General features: G+C 46.2%; 1 pseudogene; it reads left to right on the top strand.

Annotated features, from left to right (window-relative positions):
* The first annotated feature begins 6,937 nt into the window (after window positions 1-6,937).
* Window positions 6,938-11,886, top strand: LOC123135304 (probable LRR receptor-like serine/threonine-protein kinase At3g47570; annotated as a pseudogene).
* Window positions 11,887-12,698: the final 812 nt, after the last annotated feature.

The following is a 12,698-nucleotide window of genomic DNA, read 5'->3' as shown; positions in this document are numbered from 1 at the left end:
CGATGCATCGCCAATGTCCTCCTCTTTTGAAGCTGCCCCACCATCAGCACAGCCTCCCCTTCCTCCTCATCGATAGTGGTGGCTGCTAGGGCAAACATTAGGAGGGTGTGGAAGAGGAAACATGGTGGCGGCGGAAAATAGGAAAGATGGATGCTTTGGTTGTTGCTGGGTGGGTTTTGGCGTTGGGCTTCTCGGGTCTGTCTTCAGATATTGAATGGGGGTTGGGGCAACGCGTGGAAGGATAGAATGTCATACCTGATAAGCAAGAAAAGAGAAATAATTACCAACCCATGGTTGGACCATATAAATGGATTAACCGTCGATAAAAGTTAAGGCCTTCTTTGGATTGGAGGATTTTCATAGGATTTTCACGGTATATCAATCCTCAGGATTGTCTCCTATGAAACGCATTTGGATCACAGGATTGGGTCATTAAAATTCCTTAGGATTGGGACTCCAAGGTGCTGATTCCAGAGGAATTTACACATGAGGTCCGATCTCTGGAAAAATTCCATAGGATTGGCTATGGCATGGCAATTAAATCCTCCATTTTTCCTATTCCTTTGTTTTGCAAATCCTATGATCCAAAGAAGCCGTAAACCATGGAAGGCCGGTGAATTTTTGGTTTCCTAATGTGACTTCTGCCTGAGTACTAAAGGTTGTCATATACACTGAAATTTAAGTTTCTATAAACGAGAAGATTGTATTTGTGATAACATGTGCTAATTGTAGATAGCCTAGACAAATTAACTATATGATTAGAGAGAAAATGCAAAGGTAGTTCATCTCACTACGTGAAACAACTAATTTATCCTCAGGGGACGTCTTTGACGTCCGTTTTTTGTCGGGGAGACTGCAAAGAAAGTATTTTCCGTCATCGTCAGATGGCAATGAAAATCTAATGGCACAACAGACTGTGCCGTCTGAAAAAAAATACAGACAAAAAAGACCGCATTTTGTCCCATTTGTGTTTTGTTTTGTAGACCGCAAAATACGCTCTTTTTTCGTTTGTACCAAAAAAACGGAGACGGTAAAGAAGAATGACAACGCGCACGGATCGATGACATGGATATATGACATGGCAGGACCTGATCCACACATCCCGCAGAACGGCAGAACCCCATGTGCCCCGACGCACCCCCATGCCCCCAACACTCTCTGCCCTATCCACCCGACTAGTTCCCACCCCACCACGATCTCTCTCTCATTTCTGTCCCTTCTCTCGATTCAAATCGAGCACCCAAGCCACCACCTCGCCGGCTAGCCTCGACCACTTCCCCCTTCGCCACCGGCCCCGTCCATGTCGCCCCCACATGCCCGTCGGAGCCCGCCACCACCTCGCCGCCAAACAAGGCCTTGCTGGACACCATCTCACCCACCGTCCCCGGCCTAGCTGGCCTCATCTCGCTCACCGGACACGGCCCCGCTGGCCACCATCTCACATGCCGCCCCTTCCCTCTTCACACCGGGTGGTGCCAGCCTCGTCGCCCGTCGCCCCCACATGCCTCCGTCGGCCCACGGGCACCACCTCCCGCCTCGAGGAGCAGCGATAGCTCCACGGGCGTCCATGGTGGTGTTAGTGTTCTATGTTCTTCGAGAACGGAAGGGGCAGGCAAAAGGGGCATGGCTGCTGGTTGCTATTGCTCCCAAGAGCACACGCACAGGGGATGGTTGTAGGCTGGCATGGGCGTCTAGATCAAACTCAATATGGATGCGCACGCTGGATCTCGGGCTGCTAAATCACCCACTGCTCTTTTGTAATCTTTTCGTCTGTAGTCAGTTCAGCATAAATCTTTTCGCCTTGGATCAGCAAGTGATGATGTATGATATGTAAATAAAGTAATTTTGTATTGTGAAATTTGTCTGTTCGTCATAGATTCTTGGAACAAAGTGTTGATTTATAATGGTCGTGTGGTGTTAATTGTTGTCTTCTGCACTTGGACTATTGGTTCAAGTTATTTTAATAAAGAAATTCTTTGTCGTCTATGATTTTTTACGACGACGACAAAGACAGATTCTTGCTAACGGCAAAGACACTTTTCTTGATGGTCTGTTAGTTTTGAGGATGACGACAAAGATAGATTCTTCCTGATGGCAAAGACGCTTTTCTTGGCCGTCTGTTATTTTTATGGCAGACGGCTAATTTGTAATTGGCTGACGGCAAAATCTCGCATATTTGGGTCCCGGAACGATTCAACCGTTTGGGTAACCATGGGGTGCGCTTACGGGGAACTCACAAAAAACTCGCATATTTGGCTGATTCGGGCAAGTTTTCTATGCTATTACTCACCGTTTTGGGGTCCCGTGGTGATTCACATGTTCGGAAAACCCCATGGTGCGCCTACGGGTAGGTCGCCAAAAATCAAAAAATTGGCTTTTTCGGGACAATTTTCTATGCTATTACTCATCGTTTTTGGGTCCCGCAACCATTCGATTGTTTGGGTAACTCCGGGGTGCTGTTACGAGGAACTCACAAAAACTCACAGATTTGATTGATTCAGGCCAGTTTTCTATGCTATTACTCACGACTTTGGGGTCCCGCGGTGATTCTAACATTTGGTAATCCGAGGATGCTCCTATGGGGAGGTCGCCAAAACTCATAGATTTGGCTTATTAGGGTCAGTTTTCTATGCTATTACTCATCGTTTTTGGGAACCGTAAACATTCGACCGCTTGGGAAACCACGTGTTGCGCTTACGGGGAACTGAAAAAAAACATTCAGATTTGCCTGATTCAGGCCAGTTTTCTATGCTATTACTCACCATTTTAGGGTCCCGAAGTGATTCAAACGTTCGGGAAACCCCGGGGTCCGCCTATGGGGAGATCGCCCATAACTCGCAGATTTGGCTTATTACTCTCCATTTTGGGGTCTCCGAAAGATTCGGTCATTTGGCTAACCACGGGGTCCGCTTACGGGGAATTTAGCTGATTCATGCCAGTTTTCTATGCTATTACTCACCATTTTGGGATCCCACGGTGATTCACATGTTCGGAAAACCCGAGGGTGCGCCTATGGGAAGATCGCCAAAAATCACAGACTTGGCTTATTCGGGACAATTTTCTATGCTATTACTCATCGTTTTGGGGTCCCGGTACGATTCGGCAGTTTGGGAAACCCCGAGGTGCGCTTACGAGGAACTCACAAAAAACTCATAGATTTGGCTGATTCAGATCAGTTTTCCATGCTATCACACACCATTTTGGGGTCCCGCGGTGATTCTAATGTTCAGGAAACCCCAGGGTGCGCCTATCGGGTTAGTTTTCTATGCTATTACTCATCATTTTTGGGTCCCGCAACGATTCGACCATTTGGGTAACTAGGGGGTGTGCTTACGTGGAACTCACAAAAAAATCACCAGTATGGCTGATTCAGGCCAGTTTTCTATTCTATTACTCACTATTTTCATGTCTCGCAGTTATTCAAACATTCGGGGAACCCGGGGGTGCGCCTATTGGGAGGTCTCCAAAACACATAGATTTGGCTTATTAGGGCCAGTTTTCTATGCTATTACTCATCATTTTTGGGTCCCGTAAGATTCGACCATTTGGGAAACCACGGCTCGCGCATACGGGGAACTAACAAAAACATGCAGATTTGGCTGATCCAGGCCAGTTTTCTATGCTATTACTCACCGTTTTAGGGCTCCGAAGTGATTCAAACATTCGGGAAACCCCGGGGTGCGCATACGGGGAGATCGCCAAAACTCGCAGATATGGCTAATTCGGACCAGTTTTCTATGCTATTACTCTCCGTTTTGGGGTCCCGGAATGATTCGGCCGTTTGGGTAACCACGGGGTGCTTAAGGGGAACTCACAAAAAACTGGCAGATTGGCTGATTCAGGCAAGTTTTTTATGCTATTACTCACAGTTTTTGGGTTGTGCGGTGATTCAAATGTTCGTGACACCTAGGGGTGCGCCTATGGGGAGATCGCCAAAACACGCAAATTTGGCTTATTTGGCCCAATTTTCTATGCTATTACTCACCGTTTTTGGGTGCCGGAATGATTCGGTCTTTTGTGTAACCACGGGGTGCGCTTATGGGGAACTCACAAAAAACACATAGATTTGGCTGATTCATGCAAGTTTTCTATGCTATTACTCACCATTTTGTGGTCCCGCGGTGATTCAAATGTTCGGGAAATACCAGGGTGTGCCTACGGGGAGTTCGCCAAAAATCACAGATTTGGCTTATTCGGGACAGTTTTCTATGCTATTACTTACCGTTTTTGGGTCCCGCTACGATTCGAAAGTTTGGGTAACCCCGGGGTGCGCTTAAGAGGAACTCACAAAAAACTCGCAGATTTGGCTGATTCAGGCCAGTTTTCTATGCTATTACTCACGGCTTTGGGGTCCCGCAGTGATTCTAATGTTCGGAAATCCGAGGGTGCTCCTCTAGGGAGGTCGCCAAAACTCACAGATTTGGCTTATTAGGGCCAGTTTTCTATGCTATGACTCATCGTTTTTGGGAACCGCAACCATTCGACAGTTTGGGAAACCACGTGTTGCCCTTACGGGGAACTGAAAAAACATGCAAATTTGGCTGATCCAGGCCAGTTTTCTATGCTATTACTCACCGTTTTGGGGTCCCGCGGTGATTCAATTGTTCGGGAAACACCAGGGTGCCCCTTCGGGGAGTTCGAAAAAAATCACATATTTGGCTTATTCGGGACAATTTTCTATGCTACTACTCATCATTTTTGGGTCCCGCTACGATTCGACCATTTGGGTAACCCCGGAGTGCGCTTACGAGGAACTCACAAAAAACTCGCAGATTTGGCTGATTCAGGCCATATTTCTATGCTATTACTCACCGTTTGGGGGTCCCGCGGTGATTCTAACATTCGGGAAACCCCAAGGTGCGCCTATGGGAACGTCGCCAAAACTCACAGATTTGGCTTATTAGGGCCAATTTTCTATGCTATTACTCATCATTTTTGGGTACCGCAATGATTCGACCGTTTGGGAAACCAAGGGTTGTGCTAACGGGGAACTGACAAAAAACATGCAGATTTGGCTGATCCAGGCCAGTTTTCTATGCTATTAGTCACTGTTTTAGGGTCCCGCAGTGATTCAAACGTTCGGGAAACCCCGGGGTCCGCCTATGGGGAGATCGCCAAAACTCGCATATTTGGCTTATTCGACCCAGTTTTCTATGCTATTACTCTCTGTTTTGAGGTCCCGAAAATATTCGGCCGTTTGGGTAACCACGGGGTCCGCTTACGGGGAACTCACATAAATCTCAAAGATTTAGCTTATTCAGGCCAGTTTTCTATGTTATTACTCACCGTTTTGGGGTCCCGCGGTGATTCACATGTTCGGAAAACCCCAGGGTGCTCCTATGGGGAGATCGCAAAATCACGGATTTGGCTCATTCGGGACAATTTTCTATGCTATTACTTTTGGGCTCCCGGAACTATTCGGCCATTTGGGTAACCACGGGGTGCGCTTACGGGAACTTACAAAAAACTCGCAGATTTGGCTGATTCAGGCCAGTTTTCTATGCTATTACTCACGGCTTTGGGGTCCCGTGGTGATTCTAATGTTCGAAAATCCCAGGGTGCTCCTATGGGAGGTCGCCAAAACTCGCAGATTTGGCTTATTAGGGCCAGTTTTCTATGCTATTACTCATTGTTTTTGGGAACCGCAACGATTCGACCATTTGGTAAACCACGTGTTGCGCTTACGTGGAACTAACAAAAAAGATGCAGATTTGGCTGATCCAGGCCAGTTTTCTATGCTATTACTGACCGTTTTGGGGCCCTGCGGTGATTCAAATGTTCGGGAAACACCATGCTGCGCCTACGGGGAGTTCGCAAAAAATCACAGATTTGGCTTATTCGGGACAATTTTCTATGCTATTACTCATCGTTTTTGGGTCCCGCTACGATTCAACCGTTTGGGTAACCCCGGGGTGCGCTTACGAGGAACTCACAAAAAACTCGCAGATTTGACTGATTCAGGCCATATTTCTATGCTACTACTCACCGTTTGGGGGTCCCGCGGTGATTCTAATATTCGGGAAACCCCAAGGTGCGCCTATGGGGAGGTCGGCAAAACTCGCAGATATTGCTTATTATGGCCAGTTTTCTATGCTATTACTATAGCACATGGGCGCAAGGGGGAGCCGGCGGCGTGTGCCGGCGCCCGGGTGGCCGGTGTGCGGTATTGTGATGGTATCACGGGGAGGAGCGCCCGTAGTCAGGCCCCGGGGATGTAGCCATATCGGTGAACCTCTTTAGCAAATGTCTGTATAATGCATCGTGTGATTGTTTGGTCTTCGGATGAGCAACGGTATGCCTCGGATTTATTGTAACACTGCATTCTATATTTTCTATCTAATCTACAGGTGGATGCTTGTAGGGTTCTTATTAATACGTGCATATCTTCACCTCTATACGTATATCAAATGCAACATGCACATCAGGGCCGGCAGGCCGGCTATGATTATTATTGTTTAATCCCAGACTGCAATGGTGCCGGCCTCCCTCCGTTACAACGACCCATATGTCCCATTGACCATTAATTGTAAGGTTAATTAAGCCATCCGAGACTGGAAGATTATACCCACTGACTTCTGGTCATGAGTTCTTTCATGGAACCTAAACATCTCGGTGCGCGTCCCAACGTGTCCTCTCCATCCTATGATCAGATCGGGCTGGAACGACAGCTGCGGCCGCCACGCGCCGTGCTGCCACAGTCTAAAGCGGCACTACCAGGGAAGGGAGAAGGTTGGGAGCGGCCATGGCGAAACTGTTGTACAAGTTTTTGGGAGTGCTGACCAGAAACTCATGACCAGCACTGACCGAAATAGATTGAGACTGAAACAAAAAAACAACGAATAGGGGAGCGGCGTCGAGCAGAAAAAAAAGAGAATTTTGAGACGTACCTGTGTCTCGTCTGGCTGCCGGCCGCACACCTGTTATCCCGCGTCGGACGATGGGTAGGCGGGGGACGAAGGAGATGACGAGGCGCAAGCGAATGATCAGCCGGTGGCCAATGACGGAGACGACTGCGGCGGCGGCAACTGCGCCAAGGGATGAGGCGGCCACTGCGACAAGGGATCCGGTGTTCTCCTGGAACGGCGAGAGGGTCAGCAATTGTGACCTTGACTTAGTTTTATTCTAGCCGGAGGCGGACTCGTCACACAAGCATCGTCCGGCGGCGGCAGCTGATGGCTTGTCAGCTAGAGAGCATGACGAGACGAGGACCTAGCCCAAGGATCACGTGTGAATCTATCCGCCTCACAAATATTCTTCTAATCCACTCCCTTTCGCAGACGAATGACAGATTTACCCTTTTACAAACTAATTGATCCACCTAAGTTTATAACGGTCCCATCATTACATGTAATTTATCGTAATTTCAACTTCCTAACTCCTCGTGAATCCTATTTTCCCACCGTCAGATTAGGGTGGATGTAAGCCTCCTGAAATCGCCAATCACCGTATCAATTGTATTTTTTAATACATGTTTAACGTTTTTATGCTGAACATTTTTCAAATACATGTCAAAGGTTTTTTCATGTTGAGCATTTTTCAAATATATGAAAAAGAAAAAGAAAAAGGTAGAAAAAAAAATATCCGGATGAAATCTTCCCGAAATCGCCTGGAACATTCGATCCTAACACCGCTCCAAATTGGTTACAGGAAGGTACGGAGCAACCAACATTGGACTGGCCCACTTCCTACAAGACTGAAGGTGAGCACTTCATACGTTTGGCTCCTATTGGGCGCCTGGCTTCAAGCACCAGGGAGAAGCTCCCTGGCACCCACACCAAGATTGATGCTGGCGGCCACAAATTCACCAAGTCAAGGTCTTCCGTCTATGATAATCATAGGGTACATAAAAATCATTATATGTTAGGATATCATATTTTATATGAGTTAGAATCGTCATTTGGTCTAGGTAATACAATGGAATGGAGTGTAGTACAAGTTTAGCGGGTCATTAGGGATAAGATGACTTGGAAATTGTCGCAAAGAACGGACCATTTCTCACACCATGAGGCAAAAGCATGACAATGCCAAGTAGAAGCGAGAACTTCCGTCTATGATAAATTTTCTCTAGAGAAACCTATTATTGATGCCGACTAGTCGATTCTTACCGCCACAAATTCACCAAGTCAAGGTCTTCCGTCTATGATAATGACAGGCCACATACGAAGCCGTATGTGTTAGGATTATCTTTTGTTTCCATGAGTCAGGAGCATCATTATGTCTAGGTAATACAATGGAATGGAGTGTAGTTTATGTCTGGAAATTGTCGCAAAGAACGGACCATTTCTCACACAATGAGCCAAAGCATGACAGGGCCAAGTTCCGGAACCGGACCATACACTTTCTTTGGTATCTTTATATAGGTAACTGAGGTGCAAGGGCAGCATGCAAGCTAGGATTGACATAGACAACCGCTCCTGAGGCAACAAACTTACACAGATACGAGCGTTGAGGGACATGGCCCATTCATACATTCCGACCATGCTAATGGCCCCCAGCTTTATGCTAATCCTGCTCATGGCTGTTTCATCTCCTGCTCCGAGCAACTACACCGACCTTGCAGCGCTGCTGGCTTTCAGATCACAGCTATCCGATCCTTTGGCCATCGTTACAAATAACTGGACAACCAATGTGTCCTTTTGCAGCTGGATCGGCGTGTCATGCAGCCGTCGTCATCATCAGCGTGTCACCGCTCTAGAGCTGTCGGGCATTCCACTCCAGGGAGAGCTCAGCCCTCACCTCGGTAACCTCTCTTTCCTCCACACCCTCAACCTAACAAACACAAACCTCGCCGGTTCCATTCCAACCGATCTTGGAAGATTAGCTCGTCTTAGGTATCTAGATCTTGGCTACAATAGCCTATTGGATACAATCCCGTCTATTGTGGGAAACCTCACCAGGCTACAGTTTCTAGTTCTAAATTTCAACCAGCTCTCAGGGCAGATCCCCATTGAGGTGCGAAACATGCATAACCTTAGGTACCTCTCTCTAGAAAGAAATTACATTAGCCGCCTGGTACCAAATTTTTCATTTGATGGCACGCCTTCACTAAGCCACATATACGTTCAGAACAACAGTCTCTCTGGGTCAATACCATCTTGTATCGGCTCCTTGCTCATGCTCCAGGTTGTTCAGTTGCAGCGTAACCAGCTCTCCGGTCATGCACCTCTTACCATATTCAACATGTCTAGGATTGTGGACATGCGTCTGGGGATCAACAATCTAACAGGCCACATACCTAGTAATAGAAGCTTTAGTCTCCCCATGTTGCAGGTATTTGAGCTCCATATGACCAAATTCAAGGGCCAAATTCCACCGGGCCTTGCATCATGCCACCACCTTCGGGAACTTCTCATTGGTGGAAATCTATTCGTGGATGTGGTGCCGACATGGTTGGCTAAGCTACCACGGCTTATTACGATTTCTTTGGGTGTCAATTTCCTCGTTGGCTCGATCCCACAGTGTGCTCAGCAATCTCACCATGCTCACCAACCTTGATATCTCATACTCCAACTTAAGTGGAGATATTCCCGTGGAATTGGGAGAACTGAGACATCTCACTTATCTGCACCTTGCGTTCAATCAACTAACAGGTCCCTTCCCAACTTTTCTTGGAAACTCGTCAGTAATGTCTCACTTAGGTATACGTTCGAATCAGCTAACTGGACCAGTACCATCAACACTTGGAAACAACATTCATCTTGTGTATATTGATATTCGAGATAATCATCTCCAAGGGGATCTTAGTTTCTTTGCCAGCCTTTGCAATTGTCGGCAGCTGCAAACCCTTGCGATATCAAATAATCCTTTCTCTGGGGGTATCCCCAGCTATTTTGGTAACCTCTCGGCTAGCCTTGCAGCATTTGAAGCAAATAACAACCATTTGGTTGGTGGGCTTCCAGCAACACTGTCCAATCTTAGTGGTCTTCATGGGATAAGCATTTCCGACAACTATCTTACCAAAAAAATACCAGAATCCATCTATAAGTTGGAAAATCTCCAGGCACTTGCTTTCTCTGGAAATAGAATTATTGGCCCAATCCCTGTACAGTTTGGTATGCTGAGAAATATTGTAGTGTTAGAACTCCAGGACAATAAATTATCTGGCTCCATACCTGATGCCATGGGTAACCTTACCATGTTAGAATACATAACATTATCTTATAACCATTTATCTTCGAACATACCATCAAGCTTGTTTCATGGTAACCTTATCGGACTAGATATGTCCCATAACTCCCTAACCGGTGCACTACCTTCTGATCTGGACCACATGCAAAGTATGGACCGAATAGATCTTTCTAGTAATATGTTGGTTGGTAGCCTTCCAAGTTCATCTGGACAGGTTCCCATGTTATTAACCTATCTGAATCTTTCACACAATTTATTCAACGATTTTGTCCCAGACTCTTTTGGCCGCTTAACCAACTTAGCAACATTGGACCTATCATCGAACAATCTTTCAGGCACAATACCAGACTACCTCGCGAACTTCACCTACCTTTCTTATCTGAACCTCTCATGTAATAGGTTAGAAGGGCAAATACCGAATGAAGGTGTTTTCTCGAACCTAACCTTGCAATCTTTGATGGGAAATGGTGGGCTATGTGGTGCTCCTCGTCTAGGACTGCCATCATGTATACAAAAATCTCACCCGACTTATGGTCGACACATCCTCAATTTTATACTCCCGGTTGTCATCATTGGAGTTGGTGCATTCGTCGCTCTCTTGTACCTAATGATCAGAAATAAAAGCAAGAAGCAATTAGATGTTATGACTTCTACTACCATGACTGATCTGATCAGCCATAGGTTAGTATCCTACCATGAAATTATTCGTGCAACTGAGAATTTCAATGAGGACAACCTACTTGGAGCCGGAATTTTTGGCAAAGTTTTTAAAGGCAAACTAGATGATGGTTTGATGGTTGCAATAAAAGTGCTCGATATCCAAGTTGAGCAGGCCATGAGGAGCTTTGATACTGAATGCCAGGTGTTGCGCATGGCTCGGCATCGCAACTTGATACATATATTGAATGCATGTTCCAACCTGGATTTCAAGGCACTGTTGCTTCAGTACATGCCGAATGGTAGCTTGGAGAAACACTTGCATGTTGAAACCAGGGAACCGCTAGGATTCATCGAAAGATTGGATATTATGCTTGGTGTGTCAGAGGCAATGGAGTATCTGCACCATCATCATTTCCAAGTTGTCCTACACTGTGACCTGAAGCCTAGCAATGTGTTGTTCGATGACGACATGACGCCACACGTTGCTGACTTTGGAATTGCAAAGTTACTTCTACGTGATGACAACTCCATGGTTTCAGCAAGTATGCCAGGGACAATCGGGTACATAGCCCCAGGTATGTGATTGCTATGGTCATGCTTGAGCAATAGAAATAGAAAAACATCATGTATTGGTTCGATTAGTTTAACTCTCTTGACTAGTTTTCTTTTGATTAATCAGAACTTGCATACATGGGCAAGGCGTCACGAAAGACCGATGTATTCAGCTTTGGGATCATGATGCTCGAAGTATTCACAGGGAGGAGGCCCACGGATCCCATGTTCGTCGGTGAATCAAGCCTTAGGCGGTGGGTTACACAGGCATTTCCAGAAAAATTAGTTGATGTCATGGATGAGAAGCTACAGAAGGATGAAGCAATGCGCCTCGTCTACCATCGCCAAACACTTGGTACTTCAGTGCCGTCATTATCCATTACCTGCAATACAAACTTTCTCATGTCGACATTTAAGCTGGGTCTAGAGTGCTCGAGCGGCTCTCCCGGCCAGAAGGCGAGCATGAGCGAGGTGGTCGTGAGGCTGAAGAAAATCAAGAAGGATTATTCTGCTTTCACCGCAGCAACTCAAAGCAGGACTGCCTAGCAAGGCTGCTGCTGGTGGTGGTCCCCGAAGCCGTCGCATCAATATTGTGCAGTTGTCTAGTTTAGCTTCTTGTCGCGGACCAGTTTATTTTTTTTGTCTTGGATGCTGGATTTATGTCCTGAACTTTGTAACTGTAGGTTTTCGTCCCATAGTGAGCGTTTCGACTGCGAGCACTCGTAGCGGATTTCCAACTTGTGCCCCAGCTCGCTTCTCTCTTTCCCATTCCCTTGTGCTCTAACTCCTAATAGTTGGTTATTTTCGTCAAGGGATTAATGGAAGGGGTTTGCCCGGTTGGAAAAAAAATTCAAAAGCACCACCCGGAGTGAATAGTTATAGCCACGTGTGTGGTGCGGTAAATATTTCCTCCTTTATTCTTATTTATTTATGTAGTATAGTATTATATTGGTCCATGCAGAACAAGTCCGTCCTGCCTGCTTAATTGACCACCACAACATGCGGGCATGCATAGCAACTGAGCAAGTAGCAGTGACTGATGTATTCAAGCATCCATCAATGGGACAAACTTATTTGGTTGTTCAAACTAAGAACTGTCTATTAGTTTTTTGCACAAAAAGAAACACCAAAGGAAAAATAATCGTCCGATCAATGTGTGGTCGCTTTTGATTATATTGTAATCATAGAATGAGAGTTTTTTGGGGGAACTGATAGCAAACCATCACTGCAGGACTGTGCTAGAGAGCATCATGCAGCCATATATAGAAATAATTAAAACAGAGCAATGATTTCTCTAGAAGCAAATCAAAGCGTCTCTATCCAGTAACGATTTCAGGCCATAGCAGGAACCAACCAGA

Source organism: Triticum aestivum, chromosome 6B (genome assembly GCF_018294505.1).
Source record: "Triticum aestivum cultivar Chinese Spring chromosome 6B, IWGSC CS RefSeq v2.1, whole genome shotgun sequence".
NCBI classification, from domain to species: domain Eukaryota; kingdom Viridiplantae; phylum Streptophyta; class Magnoliopsida; order Poales; family Poaceae; genus Triticum; species Triticum aestivum.
The sequence above is the reverse complement of the archived record's forward strand: the minus strand, read 5'-3'. Positions and strand labels throughout refer to the sequence as shown.